Source organism: Triticum aestivum, chromosome 5A, assembly GCF_018294505.1.
Source record: "Triticum aestivum cultivar Chinese Spring chromosome 5A, IWGSC CS RefSeq v2.1, whole genome shotgun sequence".
Lineage (NCBI taxonomy): Eukaryota > Viridiplantae > Streptophyta > Magnoliopsida > Poales > Poaceae > Triticum > Triticum aestivum.
In genome coordinates this window covers 560,046,437-560,062,945 of record NC_057806.1, presented here as the reverse complement: position 1 = coordinate 560,062,945, position 16,509 = coordinate 560,046,437, and positions in this window count along the sequence as shown.

Below are 16,509 nucleotides of genomic sequence, written 5' to 3'. Positions count from 1 at the left end.
GTTGCAAAATGAACATAGACTAGTTAAGGGTGAAGTGACGATGTGTGTTGGAAGTGGTTCCAAGATTGATATGATCATCATCGCACACTGCCTATACTTTTGGGATTAGTGTTGAACCTAAATAAGTGTTATTTGGTGTTTGCATTGAGCATGAATATGATTTGATCATGTTTATTGCAATACGATTATTCATTTAAGTAAGAGAATAAATTGTTGTTCTGTTTACATGAATAAAACCTTATATGGTTACACACCCAATAAAAATGATTCGTTGGATCTCGATCGTAGTGATACACATATTCATAATATTGAAACCAAAAGATGCAAAGTTAATAATGATGGTGCAATTTATTTGTGGCACTGCCATTTAGGTCATATTGGTGTAAAGCACATGAAGAAAATCCATGCTGATGGGCTTTTGGAATCACTTGATGCTTGCGAACCATTCCTCATGGGCAAGATGACCAAGACTCCGTTCTCCGGAAAAATGGATCGAGCAACAGATTTGTTGAAAATCATACATACTGATGTATGTGGTCCAATGAGTATTGAGGCTCGTGGCAGGTATCATTATTTTCTGATCTTCACAGATGATTTGAGCAGATATGAGTATATCTACTTGATGAAACACAAGTCTGAAACATTTGAAAAGTTCAAAGAATTTCAGAGTGAAGTGGAGAATCATCGTAACAAAAATAAAAGTTTCTAAGATATGATCGCAGAAGTAAAATACTTGAGTTACGAGTTTGGCCTTCAGCTAAAAACAAATGTGAAATAGTTTCACTACTCACGCCACCTGGAACACCACAGCATAATGGTGTGTCCGAACGTCATAACCATACTTTATTACATATGGTGCGATCTATGATGTCTCTTACCGATCTAACACTATCATTTTGGGGTTATGCATTAGAGACAGCTGCATTCACGTTAAATAGGGCACCATCTAAATCCGTTGAGACGACACCGTATGAACTATGGTTTGGCAAGAAACCTAAGCTGTCGTTTCTTAAAGTTTGAGGTTGCAATGCTTATGTGAAAAATTTTCAACCTGATAAGCTCTAACCCAAATCGGAGAAGTGCGTCTTCATAGGATACCCAAAAGAAAATGTTGGATACACCTTCTATCACAGATCCGATGGCAATATATTCGTTGCTTTGAATGGATCCTTTCTAGAAAAGGAGTTTCTCTCGAAAGAAGTGAGTGGGAGGAAAGTAGAACTTGATGAGGTAACTATACTTGCTCCCTTATTGGAAAGTAGTTCATCACAGAAATATGTTCCTGTGACTACTACACCGATTAGTGAGGAAGCTAATGATGATGATCATGTAACTTCAGATCAAGTTACTACCGAACCTCGTAGGTAAATCAGAGTGAGATCTGCACCAGAGTGGTACGGTAATCCTGTTCTGGAGGTCATGTTACTTGACCATGACGAGCCTACGAACTATGAGGAAGTGATGATGAGCCCAGATTCCGCGAAATGGCTTGAGGCCATGAAATCTGAGATGAGATCCATGTATGAGAACAAAGTATGGACTTTGATTGACTTGACCAATGATCAGCGAGCCATTGAGATTAAATGGATCTTCAAGAGGAAGACGGACGCTGATAGTAGTGTTACTATCTACAAATCTAGAATTATCGCAAAAAGGTTTTCGACAAGTTCAAGGTGTTGACTACGATGAGAGTTTCTCACTCGTATCTATGCTTAAGTCTGTCCGAATCATGTTAGCAATTGCCGCATTTTATGAAATCTAGCAAATGGATAAACAAAACTGCATTCCTTAATGGATTTATTAAAGAAGAGTTGTATATGATGCAACCAGAAGGTTTTGTCAATCCTAAAGGTACTAATTAAATATGCAAGCTCCAGCGATCCATCTATGGACTGGTGCAAGCATCTTAGAGTTGGAATATACGCTTTGATAAGTTGATCAAAGCATATAGTTTTATACAGACTTACGATGAAGCCTGTATTTACAAGAAAGTGAGTGGGAGCACTACAGCATTTCTGATAAGTATATGTGAAAGACATATTGTTGATCGGAGATAATATAGAATTATTCTGCAAAGCATAAAGGAATGTTTGGAAGGAGTTTTTTAAAGAAAGACCTCGGCGAAGCTGCTTACATATTGATCATCAAGATCTATAAAGATAGATCAATACGCTTGATAAGTTTTTTCAATGAGTACATACCTTGACAAGATTTTGAAGTAGTTCAAAATGGAACAATCAAAAAGGAGTTCTTGCCTGTGTTACAAGGTGTGAAGTTGAGTAAGACTCAAAACCCAACCACGACAGAAGATAGAGAGAGAATGAAAGTCATTCCCTATGCCTCAGCCATAGGTTCTATAAAGTATGCCATGTTGTGTACCAGACCTATTGTATACCCTCCCTTGAGTTTGGCAAAGGAGTACAATAGTGATCTAGGAGTAGATCGCTGGACATTGGTCAAAATTATCCTTAGCGGAATAAGGATATGTTTCTCGATTATGGAGGTGACAAAAGGTTCGTCGTAAAGGGTTACGTCGATGCAAGTTTTGACACTGATCCAGATGACTCTAAGTCTCAATCTGGATACATATTGAAAGTGGGAGCAATTAGCTAGAGTAGCTCCATGCAGAGCATTGTTGACATAGGAATTTGCAAAATACTTACGGATCTGAATGTGGTAGACCCGTTGACTAAACTTCTCTCACAAGCAAAATATGATCACACCTCGGTACTCTTTGGGTGTTAATCACATAGTGATGTGAACTAGATTATTGACTCTAGTAAACCCTTTGGGTGTTGGTCACATGTCGATGTGAACTATGGGTGTTAATCACATGGTGATGTGAACTATTGATGTTAAATCACATGGCGATGTGAACTAGATTATTGACTCTAGTGCAAGTGGGAGACTAAAGGAAATATGCCCTAGAGGCAATAATAAAGTTATTATTTATTTCCTTATATCATGATAAATGTTTATTATTCATGCTAGAATTGTATTAACCGGAAACATAATACATGTGTGAATACATAGACAAACAGAGTGTCACTAGTATGCCTCTACTTGACTAGCTCGTTGATCAAAGATGGTTATGTTTCCTAACCATAGACATGAGTTGTCATTTGATTAACGGGATCACATCATTAGGAGAATGATGTGATTGACTTGACCCATTCCGTTAGCATAGCACTTGATCGTTTAGTTTGTTGCTATTGCTTTCTTCATGACTTAATCATGTTCCTATGACTATGAGATTATGCAACTCCAGTTTACCGGAGGAACACTTTGTGTGCCACCAAACGTCACAACGTAACTGGGTGATTATAAAGGTGCTCTACAGGTGTCTCCGAAGGTACTTGTTGGGTTGGCGTATTTCGAGATTAGGATTTGTCACTCCGATTGTCGAAGAGGTATCTCTAGGCCCTCTCGGTAATGCACATCACTTAAGCCTTGCAAGCATTGCAACTAATGAGTTAGTTGCAGGATGATGTATTACGGAACGAGTAAAGAGACTTGCCGGTAATGAGATTGAACTAGGTATTGAGATACCGACGATCGAATCTCGGGCAAGTAACATACCGATGACAAAGGGAACAACATATGTTGTTATGCGGTCTGACCGATAAAGATCTTCGTAGAATATGTGGAAGCCAATATGAGCATCCAGGTTCCGCTATTGGTTATTGACCGGAGACGTGTCTCGGTCATGTCTACATTGTTATCGAACCCGTAGGGTCCGCACGCTTAAGGTTTCGATGACAGTTATATTATGAGTTTATGAGTTTTGATGTACCGAAGGAGTTTGGAGTCTCGGATGAGATCGGGGACATGACGAGGAGTCTCGAAATGGTCGAGACGTAAAGATCGATATATTGGACGACTATATTCGGACATCGGAAAGGTTCCGAGTGATTCGGGTATTTTTGGAGTACCGGAGAGTTACGGGAATACGTATTGGGCCATACGGGAAAGAAGGAAAAGGGCCTCAAGGGTGGCTGCACCCCTCCCCTTGGTCTGGTCCGAATTGGACTAGGGAAGGGGGGCGCCCCCTTCCTTCCTTCTCCTTTTCCCTTCCTCTTTTCCTATTCCATATGGGAGGTGGAATCCTACTAGGACTAGGGAGTCCTAGTAGGACTCCACACTTGGCGCGCACCCTCCTAGGGCCGGCCTCCTCCTCCCTTGCTCCTTTATATACGGGTGCAGGGGGCACCCCAAAGACACAACAATTGATCATTGATCTCTTAGCCGTGTGCGGTGCCCCCTTCCACCATAATCCTCGATTATTTTGTAGCGGTGCTTAGGCGAAGCCCTGCGACGGTAGAACATCAAGATCGTCACCACGCCGTCGTGCTGACGGAACTCTTCCCCGACATTCTGCTGGATCGGAGTCCGGGGATCGTCATCGAGCTGAACGTGTGCTAGAACTCGGAGGTGTCGTAGTTTCGGTGCTTGATCGGTCCGGCCGTGAAGACGTACGACTACAACAATTGTGTTGTGCTAACGCTTCCGCTTTCGGTCTACGAGGGTACGTAGACAACACTCTCCTCTCTCGTTGCTATGCATCACCATGATCTTGCGTGTGCGTAGGATTTTTTTTGAAATTACTGTCGTGGTTCTAAGTCTGACAGTAATGTAGGGGGGTAGCTAGGTATGGAGAGGCAAGATCTTAGCTATAGACTAGTTGTAAGCACACGAGGTTTATGAGTTCAGGCCCTTCTCGGAGGAAGTAATAGCCCTATGTCTCGGAGCCCGGAGGCGGTCGACTGGATTATGTGTGTATGAATTACAGGGGTGCGAACCCTTTAGACTGAAGAGGGGGTGGCTTATATAGAGTTCGCCAGACCCCTCCGGCCCTCAGTTATGCAGGGTTTTAAGTACATTAAGGTCGGGCGTTACTGATAACGTCCCTAATAAAGTGCTATGATGACCATAAAAGCTACTTAATGCCTGACCGTTAGCGTGCGGAGTGACTTTAGGTCTCCTGGCCGTTGAGTGGTTGCTTCTTGGTCGAGTGATTGCTTCTTGGTCGAGTGTCTTCGAGTCTGTCGAGTGGAACACCTCCAAGTCGATTGAAAGGTGATTTCTTCTAGAGATGTCCTTGGGTAGGGCAGTTAGGACAGGTCCATGACCCTACCCTAGGTACATAGCTTCATCATTAGCCCCCGAATGGATCGAGGTTTGAGTGGGGAAGGAGTTGAGAACTTCTCCGACTCATTTTTCATGCCATGAGCATATCTTGTTTCGGATCAATGAACCCAAGTGATGACATGAACTTCCTTTTCAATCGCCTTGATCCATTCTTAGTTTTTTGTCGAGTGAGTTTCTTTACCTGAAAAGCTCCGAGTGACGGTGTGGAGGAGATCTTCCGTCTGACAAGTTGTTCTGCTGCCCATAGATTTCGCGGGATTCGAATTTTGGGAAGCGCGCGGGACGGGGGAGGCCGCAGTAATCAGATGGGATAGGGAGGAGCCGCCTCAATCTCTGCGCCACCTTTATTGCCACGTATCGCGCGCGCGATTGTTACGGGATTTGACAGGATCGTCCGGGCCTACCAGTCAGCCACTCGGAAGCGACCTCATATAAGGCATCGGACCGGGGTTTCTTGAACAGTGCGTTCTCATTTCCTCTTCCCCTCTTTAGGCTTCTTCATTGCGCTCGCTCTCGCCCCAGTGTTGCCGCTCCGTACGTGTCTCGCCGGTGACGATGGGGAAGGAGAAGACGGCGGCTCTAGAGCGGGCGAAGAAGGCGACAGCAAAGGTGAAGGGGAAGGCGACCAGTCGGGGTGGATCTTCCTCATGAGCCGGCCTGCCGAAGGGCTGGATCCAGAGCAACTGGATCCGCTCAGCGATCCGCCAAGAAGACCTCGACGACCTAGCCGACGGAGGACTGATCCCTCATGAATCGGCGCGGCTTCCGGGGAAGGAATCCGAGCCGCAACCTCGGGAGGGTGAGCGCGTTCTCCTTGACACCCACGTCGATCGTGGATTTTCCTTGCCTCCTCACCCTTTCTTTCGGGGATTTCTGAATTTCTTTGGGGCACAACTCCACCACCTCACTCCCAACACAATCGTGCATCTCGCTGCTTTCGTGTCTTTGTGGGAGAATTTCTTGGGTTGTCGGCCTCACTGGGGTCTTTTCAAGCACATTTTCACCTGTCGTTCTCAGACGGTGAAAAAGGCCAATCCGAGTGACGAGAGAACACAAGTGATTCAGATGTGTGGGGGTCTTGGTGTACAGATGAGAGGGAAAAGTTCCTTTCCGGCAATGATTCTTCCCGACTCGGTGTTGGGGAACGTAGTAATTTCAAAAAAAGTCCTACGCACACGCAAGATCATGGTGATGCATAGCAACGAGAGGGGAGAGTGTGATCTACGCACCCTCGTAGACCGATAGAGGAAGCGTTATGACAACGCGGTTGATGTAGTCGTACGTCTTCACGGCCCGACCGATCAAGCACCGAAACTACGACACCTCCGAGTTTTAGCACATGTTCAGCTCGATGATGATCCCCGGACTCCGATCCAGCAAAGTGTCGGGGAAGAGTTCCGTCAGCACGACGGCGTGGTGACGATCTTGATGTTCTACCGTCGCAGGGCTTCGCCTAAGCACCGCTACAATATTATCGAGGAGTATGGTGGAAGGGGGCACCGCACACGGCTAAGAAAACGATCACCAGGATCAACTTGTGTGTCTAGGGGTGCCCCCTGCCCCCGTATATAAAGGAGCAAGGGGAGGAGGCCGGACGGCCCTAGGGCGTGCCAAGGAGGAGGAGTCCTCCTCCTAGTAGGAGTAGGACTCCCCTCTTTCCTACTCCTACTAGGAAGGGGAAAGGAAGGGGGAGAGGGAGAAGGAAAGGGGGGCGCCGCCCCCCCTCTCCTAGTCCAATTCGGACCAGAGGGGAAGGGGGCGCGCGGCCCACCCTGGCCGCCCCTCTCTCTCCACTAAGGCCCATAAGGCCCATTACTTCTCCCGGGGGGTTGGTAACCCTCCGGCACTCCGGTTTTCTCCGAAATCACCCGGAACACTTCCGGTGTCCGAATATAGTCGTCCAATATATCAATCTTTATGTCTCGACTATTTCGAGACTCCTCATCATGTCCGTGATCACATCCGGGACTCCAAACTAACTTCGGTACATCAAAACTCATAAACTCATAATATAACTGTCATCGAAACCTTAAGCGTGCGGACCCTACGGGTTCGAGAACAATGTAGACATGACCGAGACATGTCTCCGGTCAATATCCAATAGCGGAACCTGGATGCTCATATTGGATCCCACATATTCTACGAAGATTTTTATCGGTCAGACCGCATAACAACATACGTTGTTCCCTTTGTCATCAATATGTTACTTGCCCGAGATTCGATCATCGGTATCTTAATACCTAGTTCAATCTCGTTACTGGCAAGTCTCTTTACTCGTTCTGTAATACATCATCTCACAACTAACTCATTAGTTGCAATGCTTGCAAGGCTTATGTGATGTGCATTACCGAGAGGGCCCAAAGATACCTCTCCGACAATCGGAGTGACAAATCCTAATCTCGAAATACGCCAACTCAACATTTACCTTTGAAGACACCTGTAGAGCTCCTTTATAATCACCCAGTTACGTTGTGACGTTTGGTAGCACACAAAGTGTTCCTCCGGAAAACGGGAGTTGCATAATCTCATAGTTATAGGAACATGTATAAGTCATGAAGAAAGCAATAGCAACACACTAAACGATCGGGTGCTAAGCTAATGGAATGGGTCATGTCAATCACATAATTCTTCTAATGACGTGATCCCGTTTAATCAAATAACAACTCTTTTGTTCATGGTTAGGAAACATAACCATCTTTGATTAACGAGCTAGTCAAGTAGAGGCATACTAGTGACACTCTGTTTGTCTATGTATTCACACATGTATTATGTTTCCGGTTAATACAATTCTAGCATGAATAATAAACATTTATCATGATATAAGGAAATAAATAATAACTTTATTATTGCCTCGAGGGCATATTTCCTTCACTCGGTCCGCGGATGGCAGTCGACCTGGTTTTACTGCAAAGACCAGCCGACGCCAGGGCAGTCGATTGGCCTCCCTCCTTTTACCATGGACCGAGTGAGGAAATCCTCCTCTTTGAAGGTGATCCCGGAGGAGAGGGCGCAAGTTAAGGTGCTGGTCGACCGAGTGGTACAGCTTATCCGTGACGGGGTCACTGGCATGGATCTCTTGGAGGTTTTCCTTCGGCGGCACATCCAGCCTCTTCAAGCTCGAGACCATCCGATGTGGATGTATTCGGGTCTTGATGACACCACTCGGATTCACCCGGAGGAGGTCGATGACGACACACTAGAGGCGTGGCTGTCGGGCATCACCGGAAACAAGGACAACCCCAGGGGAGCCAGGAGAGTTCCTCCATTCGACTAGTCCCATGAACCAGAAAAGGTCTGATTCTGAGCTTTTGATTATAATCTGAATTCACTCGCGCAGCTGTCTATTCTGCGTCGACTGACTTTATTCTTCCTGCTTTCTTTCAGGCCCTTATTGAAATGTACTCAATGCCCAACGGAGAGCAAGAGCAAGACCCGGAAGGAGAGGCGAGCGGCGCGACAGTGGCGAATGGCATTCTGACGGAGAAGGGGACGGAGAAAGCGACGACCCAAGTGAGGAATAAGAAGTTGAGTCGCCTCCTCGCAGGGAGAGGCGATCCAAGCTTGACCAAGAACGACCGAGCGCCCGTGAAAAGGCGATTGCTCAGACTGGTCAGTCTTCGAAGCGTCCTCGGACATCTTCACAAACCCAACTGAAAAAGCGTCAAAGCATCCCAAAGTTGCAGAGCAGAAGCCTCAGAAGGCGTTGCCGAATATTAAGATTGACATCCCCATCGCTTCTGCGTGAGTGTCTCCCTTTGTATTCACTCGACGCTCCATGTTGTTTATTTTTTCTTGATTTAACCAGACGAACTTTGGAACTGGCAGCGCTGCTACTTCCGGGACCTCAGCTTACAGGGATGAGGATGAGGTAATGGAGGATGCAGTCACTTCCAATCTGGGTATGATTTCTGTCATTCTGTCTTTATTTGGTCGACTCAACTGCAATGTGTACCATTGGGTGATGTGATTTTGGCGATTGATCTTTGAACAGCTCCTAACATTATTGACCTCCCCGATGATGATGATGATGAAGAGCCTGAGAGGCCTTTGACGAGGAAAAATAGGAAAGCTCCTGCAAGCAAGGTGCCACAGTCGACGCCGATGGCGGAACCAGTCGTTTAGGACGCTGGTGATGCCAATCGGGGTTCTGTTACCTTTGACGTACCATTGTCGAGTGCTCTGCCTTCTTCGTCGACTGTTCAAGCTCCTGCCGACCCACCTTCAGTTTTTGCGATCCATCATGTCCCAGAGGATGAAGTGAATGCTGCCAAGGAAGCCATACGCCAGGCGTGCATTATGATGGAGAAGATGAAGGCGGTGCGGGACGCCAGTCAGGCCGCCTATGACGCCAGCTCGGCTCTCCAAACCAATGTTCAGGTTTTTGGTCACCGCTTGTTCTATTAGGATATGCTACCTGAAGACTCTCTTTCCGAAAATCTTTGCATCTGTACACCCACTGGGTGCATCGATTGATTTTTTGGACTAGTGGGGGCGCGCTGAGCGCACCCACTGGGTGTAGTCCCCGAGACTACGGTGGACTGCTGGCATTCGACTGTAGTCTTTGTATTTTGATTCTTTCGCTCGATCTGGTCTGGCCGTGTTGAGTGTAAACCAAATGGGTGTTGTTGTCGTTTTTGGTAGTTTCACTCTTCCACTTGGTCTGGGCGAGTGGGATCAGAACCGGTGGGGGCACGCCAAGTGCACCCACTGGGTGTAGTCCCCGAGACCGCGGTCGACTGCTGGCAGTCGACTGGGGTCTGAACAGCTTGTTGTCCACTTCTTTCTTGACGGCGCAATTGTTCTTTCTCTCTCTTTTTTTACTCCCAGCACTCGACTCCAGCGGGCCGGTCGAGTGGGATCAGAACCGGTGGGGGCACGCAAAGTGCACCCACTGGGTGTAGTCCCCGAGACTATGGTGGACTGCGGGCAGTTGACCATAGTCTTAATATTTATTGTCTTTGTCGTTTTTCGCTTTAAAATAACTTCCCCTCCCTGATTGCAGAAATCTTGTGATCTTGGAGCTCGCTTTGCTGACTTGGAGAAACAGCAGATCCAACTAAACCTTGACTTGGAATTGGCTCAGCAAAATCTGAAAAAAGCTCAAGACGAGGCCGCTGGTATGGAAGGTAACTGATTGCCGACTGAACTTCAATATATCTCTTTGGTCTCTTTTTTTATTCGATTACTTTTTTTGCAGAGAGAATGAAGTTGGCTCTGGACAAGAAGGACTCGAACCTCGCCGCCGCGCAAAAAGCAGCCCAAGACAAAACCGCTCTTGCAGAGAAGAAGCTTGCTTCAGTCGAAACGCTTGAAGGAGAGGTGACTAGACTGACATCTTGTCTAAATGAAGCTAACCGCGAAGTGACCAGCCTGAAGAAGGATAAGGTCGCCCTGAACGAAAAGTTGGAGTCTGCGATCCGCAAGAGGAACGACACAGAAGCTTATCTGAGGACCCTTGCCAAGAAGCTTTATCTCGTGCTGGGAGGTATTTCTTTTAATCCGACTATGTTGATGCTTGCCATCGGATTTTGCTAGGTTGATTGAACTGACTTTTGGCTGCAGAACTTTGTCAAGACTTTGATGAAGAAACTGGAAGGGTCGAGACGGGTCTGGACCCTATCGCTTCCCCGGTCTGCGACGAAACTGCGATGAACGTGCTCCGACTGGAGTCCCGTATCGCCAGCGCCACAAGCTACCTCGCACGCCTGAAGGAGGTTGTCTCTCGAATCGACTCGACGCTTTGGCCGGGGGCGACGCTTCAGAATGATCTGGAATCTTTGATGACTCGACTGAACGAGATCCCTGACCGAGTGCAAGAATGGAAGAAATCCTCCGCCCGGTGTGGTGTTGATGAGGCTCTGTCTTTGGTTCGTGTCCACTGCAAGGAGGCACGAGAAGATAAGCTGGCAGCAATCAAGGTCGCCAACACCCAGAGGCATGACTTCCGATCTTTTATGGAGACTTTTATTGCTACAGCCACTCGGATCGCCGACGGTGTCGACCTGGACGAGTTCGTCAAGCCTGCCAGTCCTCCTCCTGCGGAGTGAACAAACTTTTATGCCCCACTTTAAATTTGCCTCGGAATGCCGAGTGGTTTTTGTAACCATTAACCTCTTTCGGGCTGAATGCCCGAGCACTTCGATCTGCGGTCTGGAACCTTTAGGATTTATCCGAACTTGGTTTATCGTTGAATATCTTCATGAATTCTCCGTCGAGTGGAACTCGTTCTTCACTCGAGACAACTTTTGTATTTGTGACGCAGCTCCGAAGAAGGAGGTAGCAGTCGACCTGCACCTCGTGGTCCTTGTGGGTCGGGATGGAGCGCACGTTGTATTTGTGGCGAAGCTCCGAAGGAGAAGGTGGCAGTCGACCTGCACCTCATCGTCCTTGCGGATTGGGATGGAGCGCACGTTGTATTTGTGGCGAAGCTCTGAAGGAGAAGGTGGCAGTCGACCTGCACCTCGTTGTCCTTGCATATTGGGATGGAGCGCACGTTGTATTTGTGGCGAAGCTCCGAAGGAGAAGGTGGCAGTCGACCTGCACCTCGTCGTCCTTGCGGATTGGGATGTGTTTCGCACTTAGGCGGGTACTGGACTGCAGCTAAGCCTCCGAGTGGGAGGGTCACTCTCCACTCGGTAGGATTTTTCAAACTTAGGTGAGTACTGGACTGCAGCTAAGCCTCCGAGTGGGAGGGTCGCTCTTCACTCGGTAGGATTTTTCAAACTTAGGCGAGTACTGGACTGCAGCTAAGCCCCCGAGTGGGAGGGTCGCTCTCCACTCGGTAGGATTTTTCAAACTTAGGTGAGTACTGGACTGCAGCTAAGCCCCCGAGTGGGAGGGTCGCTCTCCACTCGGTAGGATTTTCAAATACTTAGGCGAGTACTAGACTGCAGCTAAGCCCCCGAGTGGGAGGGTTGCTCTCCACTCGGTAGGATTTTCAAATACTTAGGCGAGTACTGGACTGCAGCTAAGCCGCCCAGTGGGAGGGTCGCTCTCCACTCAGTAGGATTTTCAAATACTTAGGCGAGTACTGGACTGCAGCTAAGCCCCCGAGTGGGAGGGTCGCTCTCCACTCGGTAGGATTTTCAAATACTTAGGCGAGTACTGGACTGCAGCTAAGCCGCCGAGTGGGAGGGTCGCTCTCCACTCGGTAGGATTTTCAAATACTTAGGCGAGTACTGGACTGCAACTAAGCCCCCGAGTGGGAGGGTCGCTCTCCACTCGGTAGGATTTTCAAATACTTAGGCGAGTATTGGACTGCAGCTAAGCCCCCGAGTGGGAGGGTCGCTCTCCACTCGGTAGGATTTTCAAATACTTAGGCGAGTACTGGACTACAGCTAAGCCCCCGAGTGGGAGGCTGGCTCACCACTCGGTAGGATTTTCAAATACTTAGGCGAGTACTGGACTGCAGCTAACCCCCCGAGTGGGAGGCTGGCTCTCCACTCGGTAGGATTTTTTCAAACTTAGGCGAGTGCTGGACTGCCATTAAGCCTCTTAGTGAGAGAACTTAGGCGAGTACTCGACTGCAGCTAAGCCCCTGAGTGGGAGGTTGGCTCCCCACTCGGTAGGATTTTTTCAAACTTGGGCGAGTGCTGGACTGCCATTAAGCCTCTTAGTGAGAGAACTTAGGCGAGTACTCGACTGCAGCTAAGCCCCCGAGTGGGAGGATTGCTCTCCACTCGGTAGGATTTTCAAATACTTAGGCGAGTACTGGACTGCAGCTAAGCCCCCAAGTGGGAGGCTGGCTGACCACTCGGTAGGATTTTCAAACACTTAGGCGAAACGGGTTTGCAGGTAAGCCCCTGAGCGAGAGGCTGGCTCACCACTCGGTAGGAAATTATTTTTGCAAACTTAGGTGAAACGGATTCGCATCTAAGCCACCCACTGGGGATTTCTCACACAAACAAAAACAATAACAACTACTGGAAAAATTATAACGCTCTTGTCTTTGATAGATAAACTATAGAAGTTTTTCTTATTACATCTCATCCGAGTGATAATTCAAATATAAAAGGGGCGGAGCAGCTCCGCATTCCAGGCTCGTGGCTCATCAATCTGGCGATCGACATTATAAAGGTGGTACGCTCCATTGTGGAGGACTCTGGTGACTATGAAGGGACCTTCCCAAGTAGGAGCGAGGTTGTGTGGTTTCTGTTGATCCACTCAGAGGACCAAGTCTCCTTCTTGGAAGGCTCGATTCTTCACATTTCTGGCATGGAATCGACGCAAGTCTTGCTGATAGATGGTCGATCGGATCATGGCCATTTCTCTTTCTTCTTCCAGGAGGTCGACTGCGTCCTGCCGGGCTTGTTCTGCTTCATCTTCGGAGTAGAGCTCGACTCGGGGTGCGTTGTGAAGCAGGTCACTCGGCAAAACTGCTTCGGCTCCGTAGACCAGAAAGAATGGGGTTCTTCCAGTCGATCGGTTCGGGGTTGTCCTCAATCCCCAAAGAACTGATGGAAGCTCGTCGACCCATGCACCTGCTGCGTGCTTGAGATCGCGCATCAGTCGGGGTTTCAGTCCTTTGAGAATTAAGTCGTTTGCTCTTTCCGCTTGTCCATTCGACTGGGGGTGAGCGACTGAAGCGTAATCGACTCGTGTGCCTTGAGAGGCGCAAAAGGCTCTGAATTTGTCAGAATCGAAGTTTGACCCATTGTCAGTGATGATGCTGTGCGGAACTCCATATCTGAATACCAACTCTCTGATGAAACTGATAGCAGTGCAAGCATCAAGATTCTTGATAGGCTTAGCTTCAATCCATTTGGTGAACTTGTCGACTGCTACTAGCACATGAGTGAAGCCGCTCCTGCCCGTTCTCAGTGGTCCAACCATGTCCAGTCCCAAACAGCAAAGGGACAGACGAGTGGAATGGTTTTCAGGGTTGACGCGGGTTTGTGCGACATATTGGAGTAAAACTGACATCCCTCACATTTGTCGACTATCTTTTTCGCCATTTCATTCACCCTTGGCCAGTAGAAACCCGCTCGGTATGCTTTAGCCACAATGGTCCGAGAGGACACATGATGACCACAGGTCCCCGAGTGGATATCATCAAGGATTATCCGACCTTCTTCTGGTGTTATACACTTCTGACTGACTCCAGTCACGCTTTCTCTATACAACTATCCCTTTATGACTGTAAAGGCCTTGGATCAACGGACGATCTGTCGAGCCCCTTCTTCATCTTTTGGGAGTTCTTTCTTTAGGATGTACGTGATGTACGGTACCGTCCAGTCGGGAGTGATGACCAAAACTTCCATGATCAGGTCGACCACAGCTGGAACTTCAACTTCAATCGGATCCGTGGCACTTTTTGGCTACGGGGCCTCTTCAGTGAAGGGATCCTCCTGAATTGATGGTGTGTGGATGTGTTCCAAAAACACATTGCTGGGAATGGCTTCTCTTTTTGAACCTATTTTCGCCAAATTATCAGCTGCTTGATTTTTCAGTCGGGGTATGTGATGAAGTTCTAACCCCTCGAATTTCTTCTCCAGCTTTCTCACTGCATTGCAATAACCAGTCATGGCCGGACTTCTGACGTCCCACTCCTTCATCACTTGGCTAACCACCAAATCTAAGTCGCCATAGACCATGAGGCGATGGACGCCGAGTGAAATGGCCATGCGCAACCCATATAAAAGTGCTTCATATTCTGCTTTGTTATTGGAGGAATCAAAGTGGATTTGAAGAACATATCTGAGCTTATCTCCTCGGGGGGAGACCAATACTACCCCGGCACCAGAACCATTCAGCATTTTGGAACCGTCGAAGAAGTGAACCTGAGTCGGCAGTTGTTGTTCAATCCACTCGGCGACGAAATCTGCTATTGCTTGGGACTTGATAGCTTTCTTTGCCTCAAACTTGATATCTAGAGGAAGGAGTTCAATCGCCCATTTTGCCACTCGACCAGTTGCATCTCTGTTGTGCAGGATCTCTGACAATGGAGCGTCGCTGAGACTGTAATGGAATGATCAGAGAAGTAGTGAGCAACCTTCTTTGTGGTCATATAAATCCCATATACAAGCTTCTGATAATGAGGATATCTTTGCTTCGACGGGGTCAAAACTTCAGAAACATATACTGGGCGCTGAACTTTGAAGGCTTTTCCTTCTTCTTCCCGCTCGACCATAAGTACCGTACTGACGACTTGTCCCGTGGCTGCGATGTAAAGCAGCAAAGGCTCTTTGCTGATTGGAGCAGCAAGCACCGACTGGGTGGAGAGCAGAGCTTTGAGCTCTACAAACGCTGCATCAGCTTCAGGAGTCCACTCGAACTTGTCTGACTTCTTCATCAATCGGTAAAGAGGCAATGCCTTTTCACCGAGACGAGAGATGAATCGACTTAAAGCGGCCAAGCAACCAGTAAGCTTCTGGACGTCGTGCACTCGCACAGGACGTTTCATCCTGAGTATAGCACCGACTTTTTCTGGATTGGCATCGATTCCCCGTTCGGAAACGAGAAAACCGAGTAACTTTCCGCCAGGAACTCCGAATGTGCACTTTGATGGATTAAGCTTGATATCGTACCTCCTGAGGTTGGCAAAGGTTTCAGCAAGGTCAGTCAGCAGGTCGGAACCCTTCCGTGACTTGACCACAATATCATCCATGTATGCTTCCACATCCCGACTGATTTGAGTGAGCAAACACTTCTGAATCATCCTCATGAATGTGGCCCCGGCATTCTTGAGGCCGAATGGCATGGTAACATAACAGAAGCACCCGAATGGAGTGATGAAAGCTGTTTTGATCTCGTCAGGTCCATACAGACGGATCTGATGGTACCCGGAATAGGCGTCTAAAAAAGACAGTCGCTCACATCCCGTAGTCGAGTCGACTATCTGGTCGATGCGGGGGAGAGGAAAATGATCTTTCGGGCAGGCCCGATTGATATGTTTAAAGTCAATGCACATGCGAAGTGACTTGTCCTTCTTGGGGACCATGACAACGTTGGCGAGCCACTCGGAGTGGTAAATCTCTCAGATGAACTCCGCTGCTAAGAGCCGAGCCACCTCCTCACCAATAGCTTTTCTCTTCTATACGGCGGACCGCCGGAGATGTTCTTTGACGGGTTTCACTTTCGAGTCGACTAGTAGGCGGTGCTCAGCCAGCCCCCTGGGAACACCCGGCATGTCAGAGGGCTTCCATGCAAAGATGTCCCAGTTCTCACGGAGGAACTAGATGAGCGCTTCTTCCTATTTGGAGTTGAGTGTTGTTGAGATATGAGTCGGAGCAGCACCGGGATCGGTCGGGTGAATGTGAACCGGCTTCGTTTCACCAGATGACTGAAAAGCTGATTTTGTAGCGTGCTTCTTGGCCCGCAACAAATAACTCGGGTCTGCAGTCTTCTGGTACTCCTACAGCT